General features: G+C 45.8%; 1 long non-coding RNA gene across 2 annotated transcripts in view; it reads left to right on the top strand.

The window, feature by feature from the left end:
- Positions 1 to 13,580, top strand: part of LOC148135689 (uncharacterized) — a 96,542-nt gene that overhangs the window by 53,004 nt on the left and 29,958 nt on the right. The window contains exon 1 of one of the 2 annotated variants that reach the window (XR_015754789.1): positions 9,294 to 9,639. The exons of the other annotated variant lie outside the window; for it this stretch is intronic. This is a non-coding gene — a long non-coding RNA (uncharacterized LOC148135689). Of the gene's footprint in view, positions 1 to 9,293; positions 9,640 to 13,580 lie in introns of those variants that run through there. 2 annotated transcript variants of the gene reach the window in all.

Below are 13,580 nucleotides of genomic sequence, written 5' to 3'. Positions count from 1 at the left end.
AGTCATAGAGACGTACAGCACAGAAACAGACCCTTTGATCCAACCCGTCCATGCCGACCAGATATCCTCAATTAATCTAGTCCCATTTGCCAGCACCTGGCCCATATCCCCCCAAACCCTTCCTATTCATATACCCATCCAGATGCCTTTTAAATGCTGCAATTGTACCAGCCTCCACCACTTCCTGTGGCAGCTCATTCCATCCACACACCACCCTCTGCGTGAAAAAGTTGCCCCTTAGGTCCCTTTTATATCTTTCCTAAACCCTAAACCTATGCCCTCTAGTTCTGGACTCCACAACCCTGGGGAAAGGACTTTGCCTATTTATCCTATCCATGCCCCTCATGATTTTATAAACCTCTATAAGGTCACCCCTCAGCCTCCAATGCTCCAGGGAAAACAGCCCCAGCCTATTGAGCCTCTCCCAATAGCTCAAACCCTTATTCTGTCATTCAGTAAATTCATAGCTGATTGATTTGCTGCTTCCATGTCTGTGTTTTGGCGCCATATCCCTCAGTATTCTTGGGAAATGAGAATGTCCCGATCTCTGACTTACTGTTCATGGTAGATCTTATGGTGAGAAAGTGCTTGACACACCCTTTGTGTGAAGGTGTGTTTCCTCATTTCTCAACTGATGAGGACCTGCTGAGACCAGCTGCAAAACATTGATTCAAGGTTTAAAAATGAAAGCAGTCCTTCCAGATATTTTTAATCAGTCTCTTGAGACATGTTGTGACACACCACTGCAGCATGTGGGATTTGAATCTCAGACTCCAGATGTACCACCACTGTGCTACAAGAGCCAGAGGTCTGATCTGATGGGAGTAGAGAAGTACTCTTCTGTATTGCTAACACACTTTATCGAAGCTGTTCCTCTTGTATTTATTTTAAATTTTCACAAGAGGTAGCCATGGAAAGGAAAACAACATTCATACTGCATGAGAGGAGAGGGCAGATTGGTTTGGCAAGTGGGCTGTGATTGGTGCAGGAGTTGCCATGGAGAATGCACCAGTTAATAATGACTAACAGCTAACTGCCGAGCTGAGTTGAAATTGACAAACGAGGCATGTCAACTCTGACTGGCCAAGGTATTGCCCTGAGGAATGAACCATCAACTGGGTGTCACCCCGTTCTGACGAAATTTGGGAACGTTAACTCTGTTTCTCCTTCCTCTGATGCTGCCAGAGCTGCAGAATTTCTCCAGCTCCTGCAGTTCCTTGCTTTATTTTAATGGTTGTCACCAGTTGTGTTAAGCTGAGACAGGCACAATGTGTCTCAATGTTCTGTCTTTCTGGAAAGAACAGGGTCTTGTGTTTCAATGTATGTAGCTTTCAATGCGCAATTCGACAAACCCAACTGACAATCCTGACCTTTTGTATCGCGTTGATGGAAGGACAGATGAACACGATGGGCTGGGGATCCTGGAGTAAGAAATCTAACGGAATGGTTCTCTGGGTTTGAATCAACTCGCGAAAGTGAGTACTGCAGATGCTGGAGATTGGAGTCAAGAGTCAAAAGCTGATGAAGGGCTTATGCCCGAAACATGGATTTTCTTGCTTCTTGGATGCTGCCAGACCTGCTGTGCTTTTCCAGCACTGCACTCTTGCCTCTCTGGGTTTGACGATGACGGCCTGTGTGTTGTTGTGGAACAAGGAGAACCTGGTTTTCCCTGAATACTACCACCAACAGGTCACTGTGCCCAGCAGTTTGGGGAGCTGACTGCAATCAGCACCACGCTGGCCTATCACTGGAATCTCTCCGGTCAATCATCTTGCACTGTTGGGTAAACTGGAAAGCCTGGACACCTGGTGATCCTCACACTCTCCCGTCTGCATGGAGGTAACCCTGAAGAGACAGTTGTCATGGTAACGCCAACACCGGAGCAGACCGTGTGAAGTGCCAAATGGTTGTATTTACTCAAGGTGTGTTTTCTGACATGATGTGATGGTTTGAGTGTAGGGTTTACACCAGTCCTCCACTCTCTGTTAGTGTAAGGGTCTGTACCAGAGTCTGTGGTGGAGGATTCACCACAAATAACTCTTGGCAGAAGAGAGGCTCTTGGCGCAGACAACAGGATGTCGTTGATTATGTTACAATCCTGGGCCAGTCCATTAGATTTATATTCTGAGGCAAGATCACCAGATTAGGTTACAATCTCGCTCTGGATCATTAACCTTTATATTGTATGTGGGTGAAGTGTGATATCCAGGAAACTGAATCAGACAAAGCAGCCACAGGGATCTGTGGCTTGGAATGAGCAACGATAACCTCGACTTGGCAAGTTTCTGTTGTATCCTATGCAATAAATTTAAATTTTATTACTTCGCCAATTTCTCTAATAAGCTTTGGTCAGAGATGTTCTTACACTACTCTGGGAGCAGGTGGGACTTGAACCCAGGTTTCCTGGCTCAGAGGTAGGGACACTCGCTTCTTAATTTGACCTATTTGTTGAATCAACCTGTTCAGGGATGTTGTTACACACATTTGGAGCAGGTGGGACTTGAACACAGGCCTCCCAGTCCAGCAATATGGACACTCCCACTGCACCACAAAAGAACCCTTAAAATAGCAGTGGCTATTGATCAACTGCGCCACAGACACTGGTGATAACTTGATAATTTCAAACTGTTAAGATAATATACAATCCACTTATTTCTAGACATCACTATCCAAATGCATTCAAGACTGATCAAAACTCATTAAATAACATAGGGGATAGCAATTCTTCACTTCTGTCAGTCTGTCCTGGAAACTCACTGCCTAAAAGCATTCTGTTCTGCACAGCCTCAGTGAGTGTTTCGGTTCCGTTTAATCTTCAGTCCTGTGCCCTCAATCCCCTGGTCTCTGAAAGCTGCACTCCAGCACAGCTTTTCACCATCTGCTACCTTCACCGAGATGGATCTATCTTTGTGTCCTTTCTGCCCTGAGCTCCCATGTGGCTGAGCATCATCAGGCAGTCCCTGTGAGTAGGTTTTCATTGTCCACTGCACCGAGCCCAGCTTCTCATGAGCCAGACCTAGATGCACGATGTGTCTCCCAGTGACCCACCGCCCCCACACCCACATACACTGCAGAATACCCCCTACCCTTTGTGGATCATTGCTGATGTCAAACTACCCACCATTCTTCATGCTTGACCCATGACATCAGTGAAGAGCAATGGGATCCTTCTCTCCCTCAAAGGTGCTGTCCAAACTGGAGTTGTGGGCAGACCTGATCCCATTCCCTTCCCCCCACTCCAACCCAATGTGACAGAGTTACCACTGTGCTGGAGCAAGTTTGAGAAATCTGCCTCGAACATCCTCTGAACCCGCAGCCACTCCGTGATTTATTTTAGAGGGAGCTTCCACAAAGGCCGAATGAAGCCACACCACCTTCTGGAATTATCAATGATGCAGGAATCAGTCATGACTCTTCGATCTTAGCTACTTCATCAGGATTGGTGGGATTTAAGGTTTAAAAAAAGTTGCACATGTTCAGACAAACTAATGTGGATTTGAAGGTTACTAGTTTGAAAAATCATGGCGTTCTATCAATGGGAAGACATAACGTGTCTAAATGAATAAGCTGAATGGCCTGCGTTGATATTTTGTTTGTAATGAGGGCCATCCGGAACTTTGAATGTATTCAGTTTTCACAATGTGGCACAGTCCAATCCAACACCACTCTGAGAGGTGGGTCCTGTCTCCACCAGAGGTCACTGTGCATTTAAGACTCCCTGCTTTGTGAACTGCAGAACTGATTGCTTTTGAGTTGAACACTCAGTTCGGACAGTCTTTAACCTGGCTGAACATCATTGAGAAACACATTGGGTGGTTGAGTAACTCGATTGAAAATAATTTCCTGTCTGCAGAGGTTGGTACAGAGTGATGAGGAAACCATGGTAAATGAAGTCACTGAATCATGACAGACAAGGCCATTCAGCCCACAGATTCTGCACGGAACACTTTAACACTGTGTGCTCTTTTGTTCTCAATCCACTGACGAGCAGGGATGTGTTTCTCGTGATCCACTCTGTCCAGATTGTAGTGGTTGGAATGAGGTCAGCCAGGCAAACCCAGAACAAATCCATGCTGACTCTTCCAGATCAGTCTACATTTTTCCATGTGACTATTAGTTCTCTCCTGAATAATTGTTTCCAGAGGTTTCACGACCACTGAAGTTAAATTGACTGGTCTGCAACTTCTGAACTACTAACCATTTTAAGCAATAGCATGGTGTTTGCAGTTCTCCAGTCCTCCAGCACCACCCTGGATCTAGCGAAGATAAAAAGATTGCTATAATTTTCATGCTCAGTGCCTTTGATATCCCAGTAGGCATCTCATATAATCCTGCAGTGCCAGTATTTTATCCTGTACCTTCTCCTCATCAATTTAAAACCCTGCAGGGATTGAGTTACCTCCTCTGTCACCATGGCCCCAGGCAGTATCTGCCTTGTAAATAAAGACAGATGTGTTCATTTCACAGTTCAACTTCTTGCTTCTAAGTGGAAATCCCCTTCTTTGGTCCTCATTAGCCATTCTCCTTCATTTGCGATCCTTTTCCTGTAGATTTGGTTCGAGAACACTTGGGAATTTCTGTTAGCTGCCAGAGTTTTCTCATAATCACTCTTTGCTTCTGTAATATGTTTTTCAACCTCCCTCCTAAAAGTTCTATATTTACCTTGGTTCCCAATCAGACTTAGCCCCTGGCTACAGTCACAAGCATGTTTTTTTTTTCAGCATTTCTCTGTCCTCCCTTTCCCATTTGAGACAGTCTACCTTGACTGTGCCCAAATCACCTCATCGTGGAAGGTAGTCCATGGTTCCGCTCTATCGGGCTCAGCTCTGTGCTTGCTCTGTTTAAGAGTTGAAAAGTGTGGCGCTGGGAAAGCACAGCAGGAGAGGAGAAGAAGGATTGACGTTTCAGGCATAAACCCTTCATCAGGAATGCTAGGGTGTGGAAGGGGGCTGAGGAGGGTGGAGCTGGGGCTGGGAAGGAAACAGGTAGATGGAGGTGAAGGTGTGATGGTGATAGGTTGGAGGGGCCGGTGGAGAGGAAGATGGATAGGTAGGACATTTCAAGAGGGCGGTGCCGAGTTGGAGGGTTGGATCTGGGATAAGTTGGGGAGAAGAGGAAATGAGAAAACTGGTGAAATCCATATTGATCTTGTGTGGTTGGAGGGTCCCAAGGCGGAAGATGTGGTGTTCTGCCTCCAGGCGGCGGGTGGATAGGGTTTGGCGGTGGAGGAGGACCAGGACTTGCATGTCCTTGGGTGAGTGGGAGGGGGAGTTGAAGTGGCCAGCCACAGGGCAGTGGGGCTGTTTGGTGTGGGTTTCCCAGAGATGTTCTCTGAAATATTCCACAAGTTAGCATCCTGTCTCCCTGATGCAGAGGAGACCACATCATGAGCAATGGACATAGGAGATGAGGTGTTTGGATGTGCAGGAAAATCTTTGCCAGATATGGAAGGAGCCTTTGGGACCTTGGATGGAGGTGAGGGGGGAGGTGTGGGCGCAGGTTTTACACCTCTTGCAGTGGAAGGGGAAGGTGCCAGGTGTGTAGGGTGGGTTGGTGGGGGGCGTGGACCTAATGAGGGAGAGACCACTCTCTCCGCGACTCCCTCGTCAGGTCCACACCCCCCACCAACCCAACCTCCACTCCTGGCACCTTCCCCTGCAACCGCAAGAAGTGCAAAACTTGCACCCACACCTCCCCCTTCATCTCCCTTCAAGGCCCCAAGGGATCCTTCCATATCCGTCACAAATTCACCTGCACCTCCACACACATCATTTACTGTATCCGCTGCACCCGATGTGGCCTCCTCTTGCGGAACGTTTCAGAGAACACCTCTGGGACACCCGCACCAACCAACCCAACTGCCCTGTGGTTGTACACTTTAACTCCCCCTCCCACTCCGCCAAGGACATGCAGGTTCTTGGCCTCCTCCATCGCCAGACCCTGACCACATGACACCTGGAGGAAGAGCACCTCATCTTCCGCCTGGGAACCCTCCAACCACACGGGATGAATGTAGATTTCTCCAGCTTCCTCATTTCCCTCCCCCTACCTTTTCTCAGTCCCAACCCCTGGATTCAGCACTGCCCTCTTGACCTGCAATCTTCTCCCAACCTCTCCGCCCACACCCCCTCTCCGGCCTATCACTCTCACCCTCACCTCCTTCCACCTATCATATTCCCAACGCCCCTCCCCCAAATCCCCTCCCCCCTACCTTTTATCTCAGCCCGCCTGGCACACCAGCCTCATTCCTGAAGAAGGGCTTATGCCCGAAACGTCGATTCTCCTACTCCTCGGATGCTGCCTGGCCTGCTGTGTTTTTCCAGCATCACATTTTTCAACTAATGAGGGAGTCACAGAGGGAGTGGTCTCTGCGGAATGCAGATAGAGATGGGGAGGGAAATATATCTCTGGTGATGGGGTCTGACTGTAGGTGGCCGAAATGTCGATTCTCCTGCTTCTCAGATTGTGCCTGACCTGCTGTGCTTTTCCAGCACCACACTAATCTTGACTCTGATCTCCAGTATCTACAGTCCCCACTTGAACAACATACAAACTGCGCACAGACAACCGCCCAAGGCTGAATTGAAACCTGGGTCCATGGAACTGTGAGGCACCAGTGCTAACCCCTGAGCCATCATGTTGCCTGCTATGGTGTTCTCTTCATCGCTTCCTCATTACCAAAGTCTATCTTGTTACTTCTTGAACCATTAAGGAGCATTGGACATTGAGGGGATGGAGTCAGTCCTTCAGTGCATCAAGACTACAGTGCCATTCAATAAGATAATGGCTGACCTGGCTGCAGTCTCTCTTGCACTTTCCTGTCAGCCTCATTGAGACCTGGTTTCCTCGTTTATCAACAATGTGTCAAACTCAATCATCAAGAACTCAATATCTTGAATAAATTGAAAGCCCCAGCCTGCTGTGTTTGGTGGGGAAGAGAATTCCACAGTCTAAAAGCTCATCTCTGCCCTACAAGTCAGATGTTTAAACAATGTCCCCTCATTCCAATCTCTCAGACAAGGGAGAAACCCTCAACATTCACCCATCCAGACCCCTTCAAATCTTGTACATTCCAGTTCAATCTCTTAGTTTTCTACACAGCTTTGAGTAAAGGGCCCACCTATTCAACCTTTCTTCAGAAGATAATCCCTTCAGCTCAGGGAAGACTTGGGTGAACCTCATCGATCCAGTTATATCTTTTTCTTTGAAATAAGGACACCAAACCTGAACTCTAGCTGTGCTCTCAGCACAGCTCTGTAAACTATGATTGAGGATGATCTGACACAAATAATTGAGACCAAGTCCAGAACAACTGATGATGGTTGTACATGAATTAAGTCTTAAATTAGTGAGATGAATAAGGGGAACATACAATTCGTGTGGCTGGAGTGTGGGGACCAGAAATAGAATTCTGGACTTGAGAATATACTCTCTCTAGCCAGCATTTAACCCGTGGTCTTTAATTCTGTCCAGCTGCAAACCTCGCTCCTTTGACATTCCACTCTTCTTGCAATGATCGACAACATTCTATCTGCCTTCCAACTTGCTGTACCTACGTACTAACTCCTCGTGATTTATGTACCCGAACACCCAGCTCCCTCTGCAGTCTCTCTCCATTTAAAAGAATGCTGCTTTTGTATTCTTCCATGACAACCTCTGGTTCTCTGACCCATGCTTGTCATCTGTCCAACATACTGAAGTGCCTCTCCTCCCTTTGTAAAATTGATCATTTTTGCTTTAGTAGTGTGCGCTGCTTATGTCAGTCCAACTGACCTCAGCCTTCCTCAATGCTACACTAAGGCATTTTCTGATATTTTCAGTGGTTAACTAAAAATGTGGACAGTTCCATATTTCAGACATTCACTGAAAATTGTATGTTTGCCAACATGATTTGTCTGAGATGCTACGCACCAGCTCCTGGAACTGTCTGTCAGTTTATAATTCTGAGTGAAATCTTACAGAATCAGGTATGGAAGACGGGTGGGAGCAGTCTTTTGTGATTGGTATCTCTGGCTGAACAAACCATCACAGTGGTGTACAGAGCTTCAAGCATGTGGGCTCAGTCATGTTAAAACCAGAAGCCTGACCTCACGGTTGGATGCAAGTAGTTTTTAATCTGAAGAAATACAAAGAAAGACCTTGCATTTATATTTACAGCTGCTGAGAAAATATTTTTTAAAATGCTGCTTTCACCAATGAATTATTGGCCAAGTGTGCTTCAAAGACCACACATCAATTCTTGTCACTCAGAGCTCACTTGACATCCAATCTTTTGCATCAGCGTAGTTAACCTCTCGTTCCCTTGACAAAGGAACATGACTGAAATCTTGTTGGTTCAGGCAATGATCAGCCACATGAAAGCCTGTCGACATCCAGTGAAATGCAAGTGTGCAACACTTTGTTCTCTATGATCTTGAGCCTTATACTAAGGAGATACCTGTTTACCCCCTGCAGTGGCTCACGTTTTGTTTTTGCTCTGTGCATTTTATTGGTTGAAAGACGGAAACCGGACGTTTAGCATCATGGAGCGCTGGCTGACAATTCCTGATGAGGGGCTCCTGCCTGAAACACCAATTTTCTTGCTCCTCGGATGCTGCCTAACCTGTTGTGCTTTTCCAGCACCACATTTTTTGACTCTGATCTCCAGTATCTGCAGTCCTCACTTTTGCCTAATTCGCAGCACGACACCATCACTAGGACTGCCCCTTTCCACCTCTGCAATATCAACCACCCCAACCCTATGGTCAGCCAAATCTCTCACCCATACCTTTGTGTCCTCTGCACCAAACTATTCCAATAGACTCCCAGCCTGAGCTCCCTCAACCCACCCTGCCTAGTACTACTGAGTTCTGCACTTCTTGCACTTGATGGATTTCAAACATCTGTTGCATATATCTTGGTGCACACTGGACCCTTCTCAGCCATTTCAGTTGAACTCGTTGACCAACAGTGGCTCATTCTTAGAATTCACATCCTACTTTTCAAATTCCTCTTTCCCCATCGCTAACACCACACCCTCCCTATTCCTCCCCACAATTTCCCTGCAAAACTCCTGCCTTCCTCCAGTTCTGGACTCTTGTGCATCCCAGTTCCTATATTCTGGCCATGTCACCTCATTGCAGTGTTTGTGCCGGGGTGTCCTACTTTGTTGGTTTGAAGTGCTGTGGGGTGTTTTGATTCCTTTAAAGACCAATATAAATATAACTTGATTTGTCATATTGGATATCATACTGGCTCCAGGGGCACTGTGCCAATCAGCTGTATCAAATCCTCCCTGTGTCACATATATTTGTGTGAAATATTGATTGGATATTGGGATGAAAGTTTATAAGGTATTATTTTTCATGTGGTTGACAGGAGTCAGTATTATCCACATTGCACTGTCAGTAAGAGATCGCAGCTGTTTTCCCAGTCATTTATAGGTACAGGGAAACCACGAGGAACACAGAGAGTAATAGACAGAGTGAGAGCCTCAGAGAGTGACCTGTCTCCACTGCAGGACTGAACTCTGAGTCCCACACTTCACGGCAGCTCAAATGATGAAGACAGAGCAAACCAAGCAGGAATCCATCCCTTTTGAAACACGCCAGGTGAGAAGTGACTGGCAGATAAAACCTTGAGAGGAGAAGCTGCTATCAGGTGTGTGTGATTTGTATGTATTTGAACATCATTTAGTTTGCAGTTTTGAATTTAACCTAATGACACATGGATTTTTTTCATGTGTCTAAAGGGGTTTGATGAATAACTTGTGGCCATGGTGATTTCTTTCAAAACACAGTGTAAGAGATAGACTTCCTGGAGAGTGTGAGTTTTTTTTTCAACATTGGGAGTGATGAAAACAATGTAGTGCATTCAGCTTTTAGATACAAGAATCTGGAATTTTCTTTGGGTTTCAGGGAAACACCTGTTGCTTGAAAACAAAAGGTTTTACTCGTTTCAGTTTGGGCAATTCTGATGCTGGATGTGTAAAGAGATTGGTCTTGAGAAAGAGAAAAGATAGTTTAGAATTGTTACAAACAGGTTATCCCAATATAAGGATTTTTGTTCACAAGTTCCAAGTGGGAAGGGTTTGGTTACAATTCTGGAAGGACCAATTGGAGTTGTAAGTTTAATCTCAGTTATATAATGAATGGAGGAAAAGACATTTGAATTCTCATGATTGGGGATGGAAACCACAGCTAATTCAACTCAATGTAGGATACTGAAAGCATTTCTCTTTGGTGTCTGAGTATTGTTATAGGATTCTGTTGCAATTAATTGATTTGTATTTTTACGGTGTGTCGCAAAGTCTTTCAACATGTGTTAGATATAAATAGTTTGATTTATTTTGTTTTATCTTAATTTAATTTGCATCATAAATTTCTGTTTTCTTGTTAAAATCAAATCTGTAGCATTGTGAACTTGAATTGCAAGGAAAGAACTGCCTCATGAAAACCAAAAAAAGTACAGGCAAAATCTGACCTACAGAGCCAGATATCACTCCAGGATCTTCCTTCTCTGGTAGTAATGTCAGTTGGGATTGCAACAGTGTGCAGTATGGAGTGCACTGAATGTGCTTGGTGTTTGAATCTAATGTGCAAATAGGTGGCTATTTGCATTGAAGAAGCACTGGGGATTGTGGAGCCCAGGGAAGCAATCCATGTTGAGCTGGCATCTTAGCCCAATGGCAATAACACACTCAGTGGCTGGTGCCAAGGAGATTTGAATGTAGGTAATGATCAGTGAGTGAAGCCTGGGAGACTTTGGGCACCAAGTAGAGACCTGTATTCTGCTGACCTGCAAGCCTTGTGATGCTGAAGATGGTTTTACAAAAACACAAGGTATCAGTGAAGGAACTTTCAATGCAGGCTCAGACTGAAACCCCCCAGTGCGGGACCTGGTTTGATTGAACTCTACAATATCATGTTGTTCAGAGACAACACTTTCTGTACGATTGAGAAGCCAATTGATAACAAGCAGTCATTCACGGATCTTGAATTCACATAAACACACAGTTGATCCAAATATAGAATTCCAATGGACCAACTGAAAGCCATTCAGTTGTGATCTAAATGTGCTTGAAATGAGGCATGATAAATGACTCAATGTGAAGGGTCTCCTCTGTCTAAGAAGCTGTTCATTGAGTGGCAGGGAGTCAGTGCCAATTGAAAGATGAAGCTGAGCCGCATTTGCTGAACAATCTTCTCTTGTCTCCGTACTCTTATCAACTTACAGGACATTTGTTTCAACGGGTCGAAGCACTTTTATATGCAGAACCCGAGTCTCTCTGAAAGGTTTTGAAGGGGCTTTTGTTATAAGTGAGGTTGCATCGCTGAGTGAGCGACTAAATGGGCCGTGCTGTAAAAAGCTTGAATAAACTATTTTTATCTCAAGTGTCGAAGCAAAGTCATCCAAGCACAGTGTTTCTTGGCTACGATGTTGTGTGTTTATCAGTGTTCCTCTGTGTGATCTGGACAAGTGCTGCCTGTGAAGCTAAGGGAGGAAGGTGTTGGAGAGGGAGAACCAGATAATCCCTTGTGTAATTATGTTCTCATTGAGACTGCATCTTTCTCAGACAAGGCATACTTTGATACAATTGGCTTCTACTGTCAATGGTCACAGCACAGCTCTGAGGCCATTAGGCCCATGTTAATTGTGCTACCTCTCTCTGAAAGGAGTCTGTCTCTCGGTCTTTCTGCACAGTGCCTCTCTGCCTCTCAGCATTTGTAGTGTTCTAGTTCTCACACTTATCCAATCCTCCGAGCAGCTGTTCTGCTCTTGCTTCTGCATCCAGCACTGCTGCTAGTTGTGACATCCTTCATCCCAGGAACAACTCTTCTCACACTGCTATCATCAGGTGATTGACACAGTGCTCAGTCATAGTCATTCAGCACAGAAACAGACCCTTCAGTCCAATTAGATCATGCTGACCAGAATCGCAAAAATAAACTCCTTCCACCTGCTTGCGTTTGCCCCATATCCATACAAACCTTTCCATCTGTGTGCCTGTCCAAATTACTTTTCAACGTTGTAACTCTACCCACATCCACTGCTTTCTCTGGCAGTTCATTCCACACACGAACCGCTCGTGTTTTTATTTTATATTTTTCTCCTCTCACCTGAAAAATATGCCCCTTAATTTTGAAATCCCCCACCCAAGGGCAAAGACACCTGCCATTGGCCTTATCCACATCCCTTATGATTTTATAACCCTGTATAAGGTCACCCTTCAACCTCCTGCGCTCCAGTGAAAAAAGTGCCAGCCTCTCCTTATAACTCAAACCCTCCATTCCCAGCAACACCCTGGTCAGATTCGCCACATTGTTATGGCTCCAGGCATGCTACCCCAAATCATTGAGCTTTCAAGAGGAGGGATGATCTGACTCTCCTTGGTTATTCACCCAGTGCCTTGGTTGGTTGCAACAAGGTTCATTTAGATTAGATTAGATTCCCTACAGTGTGGAAACAGGCCCTTCAACCAAACAAGTCCACACCGACCTTCCAAAGAGCAACCCTCTGGCTAATGCACCTAGCACTATGGGCAATTTAGCATGGCCAGTTCACCTGCATCTTTGGACTGTGGGAGGAAACCGGAGCACCCAGAGGAAACCCAAGCAGACACGGGGAGAATGTGCAAACTCCACACAGTCAGTCAACCAAGGCTGGAATCGAACTTTGGTCCCTGGCGCTGTGAGACAACAGTGCCAACCACTGAGCCACCGTGCTACCGTGGATGCTTTGGCGAGGGTACAGAAAAGGTTTACCAGGATGTTCCCTGGTATGGGGGATGTTAGCTGTGAGGAAAGGTTGGATAGATTGGGTTTGTTTTCACTGGATCAGTGGAGGTTGAGGGGCAACCTGTTAGAATGTTAAAAGATTGTGAGTGGCATGGATAGAGTGGAAGGTATGAGGCTCTGTTCCAGACTGGAGGGGTCAATTACTCAGGGACGCAGGTTCAAGGTGTGGGAGTGGTGGGGGCAGGGCGAAGTTTAAAAGGGATGTGCGAGGCAGGTTTTTCACACAAAGGGTGGTTAGTGCCTGGAACGTGCTGCCAGAGGAAGTGGTGGAAGCAGGCACAATAGCAGCATTCAAGAAGTACCTGAAGAAGGGCTTATGTCCGAAACGTCGATTCTCCTGCTCCTTGGATGCTGCCTGACCTGCTGCGCTTTTCCAGCAACACATTTTTCAGCTCTGATCTCCAGCATCTGCAGCCCTCACTTTCTCCTTCAAGAAGTACCTGGATAAGTACATGAATAGGAAGGGAATAGAGGGATACAGATCCTGTAGGGGAAAATGGTTTTAGTATGGAAAGGCAAAATGTGTTGGTGCAGGCTTGGAGGGCTGAAGGGCTTGTTCTTGTGCTATATTGTTCTTTGTTCAGACAAGGAAAGACATAAAACAAGAGATAATGGGGTGTGCGTTATTACCCACTCAACAGAAAGTTGGCTCTTGAAGAAGCATGTGTTTAACCCTTCAGGAATATGCAAACAGAAGGTGTTCAAAACTGACTGCAACACCAGGCTCTGTGTTCTACTGGCTGGACCCAGTTCTAACGTGTAGATTACAGTGCTGAGAGGGCCACAGCATTGAGAACTGCTGCA

This window comes from Chiloscyllium plagiosum, unplaced genomic scaffold (assembly GCF_037043375.1).
Source record: "Chiloscyllium plagiosum isolate Xiang-an unplaced genomic scaffold, Cpla_swu_hap1 HiC_scaffold_48, whole genome shotgun sequence".
Lineage (NCBI taxonomy): Eukaryota > Metazoa > Chordata > Chondrichthyes > Orectolobiformes > Hemiscylliidae > Chiloscyllium > Chiloscyllium plagiosum.
The sequence above is the reverse complement of the archived record's forward strand: the minus strand, read 5'-3'. Positions and strand labels throughout refer to the sequence as shown.